Source organism: Myodes glareolus, chromosome 15 (assembly GCF_982192425.1).
Source record: "Myodes glareolus chromosome 15, mMyoGla1.1, whole genome shotgun sequence".
In the NCBI taxonomy this organism is placed as follows: domain Eukaryota; kingdom Metazoa; phylum Chordata; class Mammalia; order Rodentia; family Cricetidae; genus Myodes; species Myodes glareolus.
In genome coordinates this window covers 15,867,276-15,881,262 of record NC_142040.1, presented here as the reverse complement: position 1 = coordinate 15,881,262, position 13,987 = coordinate 15,867,276, and positions in this window count along the sequence as shown.

The following is a 13,987-nucleotide window of genomic DNA, read 5'->3' as shown; positions in this document are numbered from 1 at the left end:
TTTTCTAATCTAATTCAGTACACACTTAGCTAATTTGTTTAGCAATTGTGAATGTGAACAAACAATTCAGAATAATATCTACTAGAAAGACTTAGGAACTTTTACAAAGACATCTATGATGTATTTGCTCAGTCTCCTAAACGATATTGATCTTTACTCCAAACATATCCAGGGGTATACTGTGTAGCAACTGCTTTTTTGTCTAGTTTCAGTAACAGAATATTAGGTACTGATTCTTTCTACCTCTTATTAACATAGTTGCTAAAGAAAACACAATGTAGTGATCCACATTTTAGAAAAATCTTTGCTAATGTAGAGACAGAATAAAACTAACCACGTAAGTAGATAGAAGTCCCCCCAAATTGTAGGTTCTTCTACATAGTAGATCAGGGCACTACCCATTTCTCCTGTGCTGTAGTAGAATGGTTTTGTTGAAAGTACACAGAAAATGAACACGGAAGCTGTTGACTAAATGGCATATCATACCCTTGCCTAATCAGTATTTTGAGTCTGAAATGGAGAAATATTCTCATAGAAATTCTCTTATACATCACAGCAGTGATGACTCTTGACCTCTTAATGTTAGGTTCCAAAACTAGTGTTCCATCTTATGCAACCAACATGGTGTTCAGAATACACCTAAGATTCTCTTTTCCTGTGCATATTTATATTTTTGTAATTATGTAGTACAAATATTTTTCAGTTAGATTTTTAAAAATAGGTATGATGAAGAAAAATTCTGATTATCAGCTTGGTAGTCTATCATTTATGTACATCTATTTACCATTAGGCATTTAGTAATAATTTTGTCTAAAATTGTTGATAATGTTAAAACAATAGAAAGTCATATAAAAAGATATACATTTTTAGTTGATTTTGAAAAATTTATACATGTATGCCACCTAGTTTCCTACAAAGATAAGGAGATATTTTGAAGGTGGAGTGGAAAGACTGAAAGAGCAATAAAATGAGAAGATTACTGTGGAACTCTGTCCTTTGGACATCACATGTTCGTTGTACACATGGACACACAGCAACTGTGGCTAGGTATAAAAGGCATATAGGAATAAATATTTTGAAGATTATACATAAAATTATGAAATTTTACATTACTTTTAAAACAAATTATTACTTAAATTTTGCAAACTGCTTATTCATATGTATTATCTTTATTTCTCAATGATTTTAAAATAAAAATTGCCAAAAGTATTCTGGGAAAAAAGATGAACATATTCTGCAAAATCAATGAAGTATCAAATAATGCAGTATGTTCTTTGGACATAAATGGACAAATTTCACATAAAAGAAAATTCAAAGATATTTTAAATGCTGACGCATGCTTACAAGTGAGGAGGAAAGTGTGTGTTTTTAGAAATAGTGCTGAAAACCTGTGCTACAAAAAGAACAATGCAAAGTTCTCAGGTTAAAATGAAATCAATATGAATGTGTCACATTTTACTTCCCAATATCAAATGTAGAACATTTTTCATGATTTAAAATATAAAATCATAAATAAATTACTGAAGTTTAATTATATAAACAGAAACAATAAATAGATATGCCAAATGTGGGTGGGTGGCTTTAAAGAAAATGCCTCCCACCGCAAAAGTAGTGGAACTATAAGATGGTGTGGCCTTGTTGGAGTAGCTGTCGCTCATAGTGGCATGGAAGACAGTGGGGCTGATTGTGACTTGATGAACTTGGGGCCTGGTACAAGAGGTTTCAGAGTGGAAAATTTTTAGTATGTTGCTAAAGATTGTTCTGTGATATTATGGTGAATAATGTGAGGATTTTAAAGTTAGCCTAAATAGATTTTTGCGTTATTATATAGCTATACAACTTTGGGGGGCAGAAAGTCGAATGTGATAGTTTATAAGAAAGTGGCCCTCATAGGGAGTAATGCTATTAGAAGCTGTGGCTTTGTTGGGGTAGCTATGGCCTTGATGAATGAAGTATGTCAATGTGGGCATGGGCTTTAAGGTCTTATGTGCTCATGTTGTGAGTTTTGTGGATCAGTTCACTTACCATTGTCCATGACCAAGTTGCAGACCTCTCAACTCCTTCTCAACCACCATTTGTGCCTGAATGAAGTCTTCCTTCTCACTCTGATGATAATGAGCTAAAGCCCTGAAACCATAGCTAATCCTTGAAATGGTTTTCTTTATAAGAGTTGACATGGTCATGTTGTCTCTTCATAGCAATAGAAACACTAACTAAGTCACCTAATTTATAGCATAAGGTTTTAATATTTCTAAAAATAATGTAATTTCTCCATGTAGAGAAGATAAAAAGACCAATAAACAGTGAATATGTGGTTTATAGACATTCTTCAAAATATTAAAATATGCTAAATAAAATTTAAAATAAATTCAAATTAAAACTATAAATATTTAACATTTCATTTATATATGAGAGCATTTACTGGAGTGACATTGCAGGCTTTTAATTATAGAACATGAAATAGAGTCAGGAATATCATCAATTCAAAGCCAAGGCCATGCAGGTTCAAGGGGGAGCTTGGGCTACAATGATTCTGCCACCAGCAAACAAACAAAAAAATAAGTGACAAAACTCAAGACAGACATTCAGAAGCTTGATAATATATCATAGCTGTGAGCCGTCTCTCAAAGTAACATAATACTAAAGTACCTGGTACAAATTAAAAGTTTTTATCGCATTGAGGCAAGCAAAACAAAACTAAACTAAAATTCACTGAAATACAGTGATGAAAAAAAAAAAGAATTTAACATCCAGAAATTTAACTATTCAAAGAAAAATTACTCCTGAACAAATACAAGTAAAGAAACTTTCAATTTTAGTTGATAAAATTATATTTTAGAATTATTTTTTAACATTGGTTATTATAAGTAAATTATAGAATTTTTGATTCAATATTAAATACCACTATTTAGAAATTATGAACCAAATGTTAAAAATTTTGCCATGAAATACATTTCACTATCTTCAATAGTAGTCATTTCAAAAAGCTTTATATTTGTTGGCCTATATTCAATGGCTCTAATTTTAGGATTCATGAAGACATTATTTACATATATTGTTCCCTTATGAAATTTGCATCCTTATATCCTCCTCATTTTTTGTTCTATCCCTCCAATTATTTATGTAAACAATATTATTTTACTTCAAGTTATATATCATATATGCATTCATATATACATATATGCATGTATTAATGATAAAAAAGTATGCATATAAACATCTGCATTCAAATTTGAAGGTCCAGATTTGAAAGACGCCATGGTAAATATTTTTCTGATTCTGACTTATTTTGTTTAATAAGGGATCTCCAGTTGCGTATATTTTTCAGAAAATGACAATTTAATTTATTAAACAAATAAAACTCCATTGTGTACATATTCCACATTTTTTAATCCATTTTATCCTTACATAAACCTAGGTAAATTCTTTTACTTGGCTTCTGTGAATTGTGCTGCATTAAATATAAAAGTACAGGTTCTTCTGTAATGTCCTGACCTCAATTTCTTTGGATATATTCTCAGAACTCAAATATTTAGGTCATAATGGTATTGTTATTTTTGATTTTAAGAATAACCTACATACTTATATCCATAATAATAAGACTAGCTTCCTGTTTCACCTGTTCTGAAAAGGTTTCCTTTTCTTTAGTCCTTGCTATTGGTTGTTGTTTTCATAAATATACCCATCAGGAGTGGAGGGAGTTTAAATATTATCATGTATTTGATTTATATTTCTATGATGATTAATAATATTAAGCATCATTTCTGCTTACTGGAAATATGTATTTATCATTTGAAGACTGTTAATTAAATTTGTTCATTTGTTGTCAGACTTTTTTGTATTAATTGTTTAACGTTTTTTATGTGCACTGAATTCTAGTCATGTAACTGTTAACTAGCAAATGTGCTCTAAAATTTCTCTCTCTCTCTCTCTCTCTCTCTCTCTCTCTCTCTCTCTCTCTCTCTCTCTCTCTCACACACACACACACACACACACACACACACACATCATTTCATTTTATTGGTCTATTTGCTCTGTGGAAGTTTTAGATTTTTATACAAACCTATGTTCCATGTCTTTTTCATTCTGAACTATTACTTCATCATAACTCAAGTCATCTCTATATCTCTCTTTGAAAGTACAGCATTTTAGTATCCTAACTTGGGGAGTTTGTGGAGCCACTAGCAGTGGAGCTAGTATAACTTTCTTTTGGAGCCCGTTTTCTATAGAGGGATACCTTGCTCTGCTTTGATATAGGGTTCTGCCTCAAGTGATCTAAAAGACTATGTTGATTCCCCATGGGAGGCCTCACTCTTTTTGAGGAGTGGATGGGGGATGGGGTGGGAAGAAGGTGGGGAGTGAGTTAACGGGGGTGGGGAGGGAACTGCAATTAATATAAAAAAATAAGATTGTTTTAAAATTAGAAATGGTAAAAAAATCTTTAAAATATTTAAAATGGATGGTTGTAAATCATAAATCAAACACAAGCATTTAGTTTAATTCCTTTTCTTATGGACTTTCAGTTTTCTTAAGATCATTGGCTGGGGAGGTCATGATTTCTATTAGGTGTATTTTTTTACTTTTTTGTTGAAAATCAGGTTTCTGTGTAAGTTTATTTCAGTGTTCTTTGATGTATTCCACTAACCTATTGTAATTTTTATTAGATATCATGTTGTATTTGTTAAGATTCTTTCACAGTGAAATCTCAAAACTTGCTGTGATGGTTTGAATGAAAATGGTCCCCATAGACTCAGGGACTGGTGCTATTAGTAGGCATGGTCTTGTTGGATGAGGTGTGGCCTTGTTGAAGGAATCGTGTCGTTGGGCACAGGCTTTGAGGTTTCAAATGCTCAAGTCATGGTTTGTCTCTCTTTCTTCCTGTTGCCTGCCACAGCAAGTGTAGAACTCCCAGCTCCTTCTGTAACAACATGTCTGCTTGTGTGCTACTTTACCTCCTACAATGACAATAATGGACTAATTCTCTGAAACTGTAAGCCAGGCCTAATTACAGATTTTTCTTTAAAAGGGTTGTGGTCATGATGTCTATACACAGCAACAGGAACCATAACTAAGACAGCTCCCATAATTGTTTTTTTACTTAAGATATTTGTATTGTTGTACTTAGAACGTTCGTAAGAAATTTGGCATTGTACTGAAACTATAATGTATTTTTGGAATTCACTTTCAGAATTACAATCATTTTCAAAATATTAAGTTTACTCATCTATGAGATTGAGACTTTCCAAATTCTAATGTTTTCTTCAATTTCTTTTTACGTTTAAGAATTTCTTTGTAGAAGTCATTCCCTTTCTTGGTTGTTTTATTTTATTGTGCTATTATGAATATCATTGTTATTTTGACTTTGTTCTTGGGATGCTCATTATTGTTATTTTAAATCATTATTGAAATTTATATATTCATTTTGAATTTTTCCTCTCTGATGAAATTATTTAACAGCTCTAGGAGTATTTCCATAGAAAATTTAGTCTTTTTTATATATGATACTACCATTTAAAATATGGATACATTGACTTCTTCCTATCATTTTTTTATCCTTTTTACATATTTTTCTCATTTATTTCTCTGCAAGAATTTCAAGTTCTATGCGAAACAAAAGAAGATACACTTGCCCTAATATTGTTGTGAATTTCTTTTTGTTTACTGTAACATTACCTACAAATTGATCAAATTTCTTTCTATTTATTATAACATTACCTACAAATTAATCAAATAGGATCTCTATTATGTTGAAATATGATCATTTTATTTCTTTTTTTTTTTTTACTGGTTGATTTTAATTGAGCTCTACATTTTTCTCTACTCCCCTCTCTGCCTCTCCCCTCCCCTTCAACTCTCCCCCAAAGTCCCCATGCTCCCAATTTACTCAGGAGATCTTGTCTTTTTCTACTTCCCATGTAGATTAGATATTGTGTGTCTCAGTATACTCATTATTGTCTAAGTGCTCTGGGATTGTTATTTATGGGTTTGCTTTATTTGCTTTATGTTTAAAAACCATTTATGAATGAATACATGTGATTCTTGTCTTTCTGGGTCTGGGTTACCTCACTTAAAATGATGTGTTCTAGCTCCATCCATTTCCCTGTTTAGATCTGTACTCTATTTTTTTTTCCATTGGATTATTTGTTCTTTTGATGACCAACTTCTTGAGTTCTTTGTATATTTTGGAGATCAATCCTATGTCTGATGTGGGGTTGGTGAAAATCTTTTCCCATTCTGTAGGATGTTGTTTTGTCTTGTTGACTGTGTCTTTTGCTTTACAGAAGTTTTCAGTTTCAGGAGGCCCCATTGATTAATTGTTTCTCTTAGTGTCTCTGATTCTGGGGTTATATTTAGGAAGTAGTCTCCTGTGCCAATGTGTTCAAGTGTACTTCACACTTTTTTTCCTATAAGGTTCAGTGTGGCTGGCTTTATATTGCGATCTTTGAATGGACAACCTTCTAAAGCTTAAGTCATACATCAAACCCCCCCACACTAATAGTGGGAGACTGCAACACACCCCTCTCAACACTAGCCAGGTCAGTCAGACAAAAAATGAACAGAAAAATTAGGGAACTAACAGAAGTTATGACTCAAATGGACTTAACAGATCATTTTATTTCTAATTTTGGCAAGATTTTTTTTGTTATGAAATGAAATTGTACTTGGTCAAAGTAACTTTGGTATTTATTGAGATGGTTATGTGAGTGTTGTCTGGAGTCTATTTTTTGTAATATTATTTTTTTATTTTATTTCTAGTTTTTATAGTTGTGTATTTACCTGATTTTGAAAAAGAGAATGCTGCAGGCTAAGAAAATGAGTCTAGTAATGTTTTCTTTAATTTCTTTTTTGTAAAATATTTTATGAAGACTTATAGCTTAATTTTCTTCAAATGTCAAAAGTCATTTACCCATGAATCCATCTAGACATGTGCATTCTCAGCTGTAGCATGTATTTTATTTTAAATTTTTTCTTCAATATCATTATACACTATTCATGTTTTTGCAAATCCTATAATTGTGGTAGATTCTGTGTGTCTAGAAATTTGTCTCTTTTAGTTTTTTTCAATTTATTGAAATTTATAGCCTAAATTATGTGTTAATGAATAAATGAATTTTATCTACTTTACCGAATTTACACCCCTAGCTTTATTTTAAATTGAACTTTCTCATTTTATTTTTTCTTATTTACATTAGGGCTTGTGAATCTTGTTTAGGTTTTTTTTAAAAAAAATCCATTTTCATTGTTCCTTTGACTTATTCTTCCTTTGTGTTGACTAGTTTCTGTCCTGATTATCACCTTTCTCTCTACTGAGTGGAGACTTGGTTTGCTCTTGTTTTCTAAAACCCTCTGTATATCATTGTTATCTGTAATCTCTCTGAGATTTTCTGTAGGTAGTTGAAAGTCAAAAATTGTTCTAAATGCCTCTCATATATGAGTAACCAATGATTTGCCCAGATTTGAGAAAATACACTGCCCAGACTTCATTCAATGTTTTATTTAATAATGACTAGTATATCTTTTTCAAATCTATGCCCATAATTCATGAATCTGGCCTTTCATGGTATACATATAATTCCTTCACTTCCTGTTCCTTACTTTCTAATTTTATTTTTTTGTTTTAAACTGATATGATTCAACCACTGATATATCATCTTCATTTAATTTAATAAAATATTTTGAGTATCTTGTTAGACTTACCAAGTTTCTCATTCTAATCCCCCAACTAGAATTTTACAGATGGCCAAGTTCTGAAGCAGAACCACTACACACCACACCACACACACACACACACACACACACACACAGAGAGAGAGAGAGAGAGAGTCACACATGAAACACATATATACTTATAGTCTCATACATACACATTATTTATATCTCTGACTTTTCTAAATACTCATCTGTATTCTCTTTTGTCTTTTTTGATTCAACACTTTGTATCTTTCAATTCAGTAAGTAGTTTATTTTTGTTCAAGATATTAACTTGACTGAATAGTCTTCAAATTTTTTTGAAATTTTATCTTTGCCTTTATCAACTTATATATTATAGAAAACGTTTATATAGGAATTATTCTTTTAAAAAGTGTGTGTGTGTGTGTGTGTGTGTGTGTGTGTGTGATGTATTTGTATGTTGTTTCTTCCAAGCACTGTTCAGATCTTGACTAGGTCATTATTCTGATTTTTTTTAAAAAAATGCACAATTGTGTTGTTGTTGTTGTTAAAGAATTTGCAATGCACAAACTGAAATTCATATGGTAGCTCATTTTGCCCACCAAATTACCCACTTGGAAAATCCCATCCTTGTCTTCTTCATATCTCTTTATCCCTGCCTTAATGGGAATCATCCTGTACAAAAATAAAATAACTTGCTTTAATTAATTTGACCACAATGACTTGGGTAAGTATAGTCTTTCTCCTCCTATCTTTGGGATTAACAAAACCTTTGTAATATTCCATGATTTGCAGTTTGTGTAATCTTTGACTTGCTTATCAAGTATGTATGTGGTTCATGGAGCAGGCTGTGGGAGCACACCACTTTAATCCTATCTCTGGTGAGGTAGGAGGAACCCTGAGTTCAAGACCAACCTCATAAAGACAGTGAGTTTCAGAATAACCAGGCTACACAAAGAAACCCTGCTCTGAAGAAAATAAAGGAAAAACATTTAGATAGCTTACAATTTCAAAGGGTTATAGTCCATGATGGTGTAGCAAAGGTATAAAAGCATGACCCCTTGAGAGCTTACGTTTGACCTGTAAGTAAGAGGGAGAGAGAGACACTGAGAATAATAATATTTACATTAAAAATATTTTCACTGCTTTCCCCTCTCCCTCCTCTCTCTGATTTCCTCTACTTGACTCTTTTCTTCCAATCACATCTCATCTTTTCTTCTCTCTTAATGATCTAGTATTGGAGTTATGGTGTCTGCTTTCTGTGGGTCCTTTTATGCCTTAAGCTGTATTTCTCATCTTCTGCAGTTTGCTAGTTGCTCCTTCTAGATTTGAGCATTGCTCAAATGGACTGAGGACTCGGGGAAAGATTTTTTCTGTATACAATTCTGGTTATTCATGCAACTGCTGTTCAGGCTTCATCCATCCACTACCTTCTGCCCCTAATATTTTCAGCATCTTTCTTCATTCCTATCTCTTTTCTTTCCTTCCTTCCTTCCTTCCTTCCTTCCTTCCTTCCTTCCTTCCTTCCTTCCTTTCTTCCATCTTTGCTTCCTTTCTTTCTTCTTTGATGATCTATAACTATGCACACAGCTAGTAATTGGAAACCTCTTGCCATAACCATCTCGGTGCTCAGTTTGTAGGCATTTGCTGCCATGTCAATCTGAGAAATTCATTCTTTACAAAAATAACAAATGAAATTGTCATCTCTGTGTCAGGTCACTTGTCTAAAATTCCCATTGTCACAAAATCAAGCAACCAAAAAATGAATAAGTTAGGACTTGAATAATGATGGAGTAAGACAAAAATATATATATAATTTGTAGAATTCCAGCACCAGATAATGTTGGTCCTACCTGATGAAGTTTAATGTTCCTATATCTGAATCAAATATTCCTTTGGTGTATGGAGTAAGCAACTTACCAGCTATAAAGTATTTTGGCTTTGAAAACTTCAACCTGAATTTCATAGTATTGAATCCATATGTTCACTTAGAAATCTTATTGTCGAGCTCCCATTAGAACAGGCACACTACCTCAGTGGGTGGACCAACCTCTCATGGTCCTGACTTCCTTGCTCATCTTCTCCCTCCTTCTGATCTTCAAGTGGACCTAGGGAGCTCAGTCCAGTGCTCTGATGAGGGTCTCTGTCTCTTATCTCCATCCGTGCCAGACGAAGATTATGGTGATATTCGAGGCATTCATCAGTGTGATAGTGGGGCAAGGACAGTTCAGGCACCCTCTCCTCTGCTGGCCAAGGACCTAGCTGGGGACATCCCCGTGGACACCTGGGATCCCCTCTAGAGCCAAGTCTCTTGCCAACCCTAAAATGGCTCGCTTAATATAGATATCTTCTTCCCTTCTCCTATATCGACCCTTCCTCCAGCTCCACATTCCCACTCCCCCAAGCTCTCCCCAATCTTTCCCTTCTCCCTTCTCTCTCCCCCTCTCCCCTTCCCCCAACCCTACCCCCTTCCTCACCTCCATCCCCATACTCCCAACTTTTGCCTGGCAATCTTGTTTGCTTTCAATTTCCAAGAAGATCTATATATGTTATTCTTTGGGTTCCCCTTGTTATTTGGCTTCTCTAGGCTTGTGAACTATAGGCTCAATATCCTTTGTTTATGGCTGGAGTCCACTAATGAGTGAATACATGTCATATTCATCTTTTTGGGTCTGGGTTATCTCACTCAGGATAGTATTTTCTATTTCCATCCATTTGCATGAAAAATTCAAGATGTCATTGATTTTTACCGCCGAGTAGTACCCTAACGCATATATTTTCCACACTTTATTCTTCCATTGAGGGGAATCTAGGTTTTTTCCAGGTTCTGGTTATTACAAATAGTGCTGCTATGAACATAGTTGAACAATGCTTTTGTAGCATGATTGGGCATCTCTTGGGTATATTCTCAAGAGTGGTATTGCTGAAGCCTGAGGTAGGTTGATTCTCAATTTCCAGAAAAACTGCCACAATGATTTCCAAGTGGTTGCACAATTTTTCATTCCCACCAGCAATGGACCAGGACTGAAGGAGCATGTGATCAAACCGGAATCTCTGAATGTGGCTGAAAATAGGTGCTGACTGAGAAGCCATTGATAAAGGTACTGCTACTTGTTTCTACTTCATGTTCTGGCTTTTTGGGATCCTAGTCTATTTGGATGCAAAGCTTTCTAGGCCTGAATGTAGGGTGGGGGGGAGGGCCTTGAACTTCCCACAGGGCAGGGTTCCCTGCTCTCTCTTAAGGACAGAAGAGCAGGGAGATAGGGGAGTGGGGGAGCAGGTGGGGAATGGGAGGAGGAGAGAAAGTGTAAATTTTTGGATGGAAAAATAAGAATAAATAAATAAATAAGAGAAGAAAAGAAAGAAAGAAAAAAGAAAGAAAGAAAGAAAGAAAGAAAGAAAGAAAGAAAGAAAGAGGGATCCACTTTGCATTCAGCTTGTTTTAAAGGGCGATGAGAATCTCTTTCTCTTTCTTCCTATTAATATTGACTATCAGTAGAAGATGGAAAAGCATGTATAGTTAAGTCATAAATGATATATTCAATATTTAACTTATTTATATTTTTAGAAATTAATATTAAAATTTAATATGTCTTCTGCACTTCCAAAAAAGAAATATTATTATTAAGAATTCCAAAATTCTAAAGTAGTTTGTAAAAAGGAATAAATAACAAAGTAATAGACACACAAAAGTAGTTAAGCTATTTTTAACTTACAAGGTTAAAACCTTATACTAGGTTTTCTAAAACTTTATTATTTTTAAGCCTAATTTTATGAATCAAATAAATTTTATTGATTAAATAGTATCCATAGAGATAATACAGAACAATGCTAAACTAACAAAAATTTATTTTTAGATGACAAGTTTGCACATTGAGTAGTCACCAATAAACAGTAAATGTTTATTGCAAGTTTATTAAGAGAGAAAGATGTTGTCTGCTTAGGTGATGCAAATACTTATTTTTAAATATATTTTAAAGGCTTTATAGAAAAAGCACATGAGTATTATTATAATAGTGAAGCAAAGCATGTGGAAAATCGATAAAAGTTTAGGAAACATTTATGTGCTGAAACAGTGTGCTCTGCGTGACTGTTAATTAATCTAGCCTTTCGGTCTTTTATGTTTTAAATGCAAACAGTTAATATGTATACAACCAAGTCTGTGCTGCAGAGTCACAAGCTACCACTTAAGGCCAGGTTTGGGAGTGCCAGGTAAACCACCCAAAGAATATGCTTCTCTTTGGAAACGTAAAAATAATCCCATTAGAAAGTCTTTGTATTTCAAACAGCGTAGAGTTAATTAGAAACATTTAGTATAACTAGTCTGTCAGAATTCAACTCAATGCAAATTGGCTACTCTAGAAATCAGAGAGGAAGATCATGTGGTCTCAAAACTTGGGGTGTACTCAGGCTCCAGAAAGCAAAGTATATAAATTGTGGTAGACCAGCACATTGCTGCTATTACTGAGGTATATTTCACAAAATCTTGCTTCTTGATTATTTTTAAAATGAGAACATAAATATGTCACTATTTGATCTCCCTATATAATAGTATGCAATCAATAACATGTCGATATGCAGTCATACACATATTACATTACATATTTAAGAATATACATTAGCACAAAGATATTTCAATTCATATTTTAGGCATTTGTCTATATATGTATGAGAATATGCATTTCCTAAGATTAAAATCAAAATCAAATCATAAGCAAAAACTGATACGCTGTTTAAAATATATTTAATTGAAATCCAAAACATTAGTTACAAATATTAATAACAGCCATAGCACTATTGCACCTTAAGCCCTTTCCTTCCAAAAATAAAAGATATATTAAAATAAATGCAAAAAGCACTTATAAATATCAACTGTTTATATTTTTGATGTTACTTACAGAATCACTACAGAACAGATATTATTAGGCATATCTCATCTAAAGATTAACAGTCTAATAATTCTTTATAGAGGTGTGATGTTCTAACATGTTATTTGAATATTACATCTTAGTAATCTTCAAACTTAACATGTAACATAATGAAGTGGAAACAAAATACTTCTGATATCTGCTGTTTCTTACTGGTGATGTACTTCAAGTTTATTTAAATATCTCAATTTATATGATATTTCTATATGTATGCATAGAGATAGTATGGTATGAATATTTGATAATTTATGCCAAGACACCAATATCCTATTTAATATCCATTTTTCTTAACTAGCATTTTTGATAATTTGGAACTCAGGTTTGCTTGCGTATGATTTCCATTTGGATTAAGTTCCTTAAGTTCTTAGAGGTATTAGTACCCAACCCACAGGTAAGTAGGTAAGAGAACCAGTCACAAACTGTGGGTCTTGCCATTATAAAATTCAGATGGCCTTTTGCAATCAAGCATGAGTGAAAATAATCTCACTGGTGTCCAACCCTTCATTTCTCTTTTTTATTTAAACTATTTCTTTTTACTTATATCTACATACATTTTTTGTATTTCTGGATAAGATTTAATTAAATAAAAAATCTATCATTAATATTTTTACTAGTGTAATAAATTAAGCTTGGTGGGCTCCAAAATTATCACACTGTAATCTTAAAAGAAGGATTGCCTCTTGTGCTAATCTATATACTCATGCTTGATAAACATAAGGGAGGATAAGCAGAGCTCAGATACAGGCTTTAACCATATGTAGAATGCAGTCTAGTTGAAGTTAAGATTATGTGTGAGAAATTTTAGCAAAGGAGGCTGAGACTCAAGATGAGGAAAGAAACAAAAGAAGAAAGATAAGTCTGGGTAAAATAAACAGGTAGGAAAAGATTAGCAGTATTAAAATGGTAATTTTGATAGTCTGAAGTACAATGGGCATTTTCAAGGCTTCTGTGTTTGTTCCTCTCTTTGTCTATCAGACACTCTACTTCTCCCAGTATGAGAACATTTCATGAAACAGATGTCTCCTTCATTTAGATAAAATATTATTCTAAAATATGGTCTTCTGTTTATTAACTTAATAAGAGATGAAATTTATTTTTGATACATGGTGGTTGATATGTGATTTTGAAATATGGTATGATAATCCAGAATGTCAAAATCTTTTGAAATTTACATTTGGTGAATTGTTGTTAGGGCATAACTTTATGCTGCAGTACTAAGTAAACAGTTGCAAATATCCATCAGGGGGCCAGATATACCTTTCAATGTGACTCAGGAAGGAAGAAAACACAGGTTTCACAAAGATAATTTCACAGATCTCAGAAAAGTAAATAAATGAAACTTACCTCTCTCTCTCTATTTCTCTCTCTCTCTCCCTCTTTTTCATGTG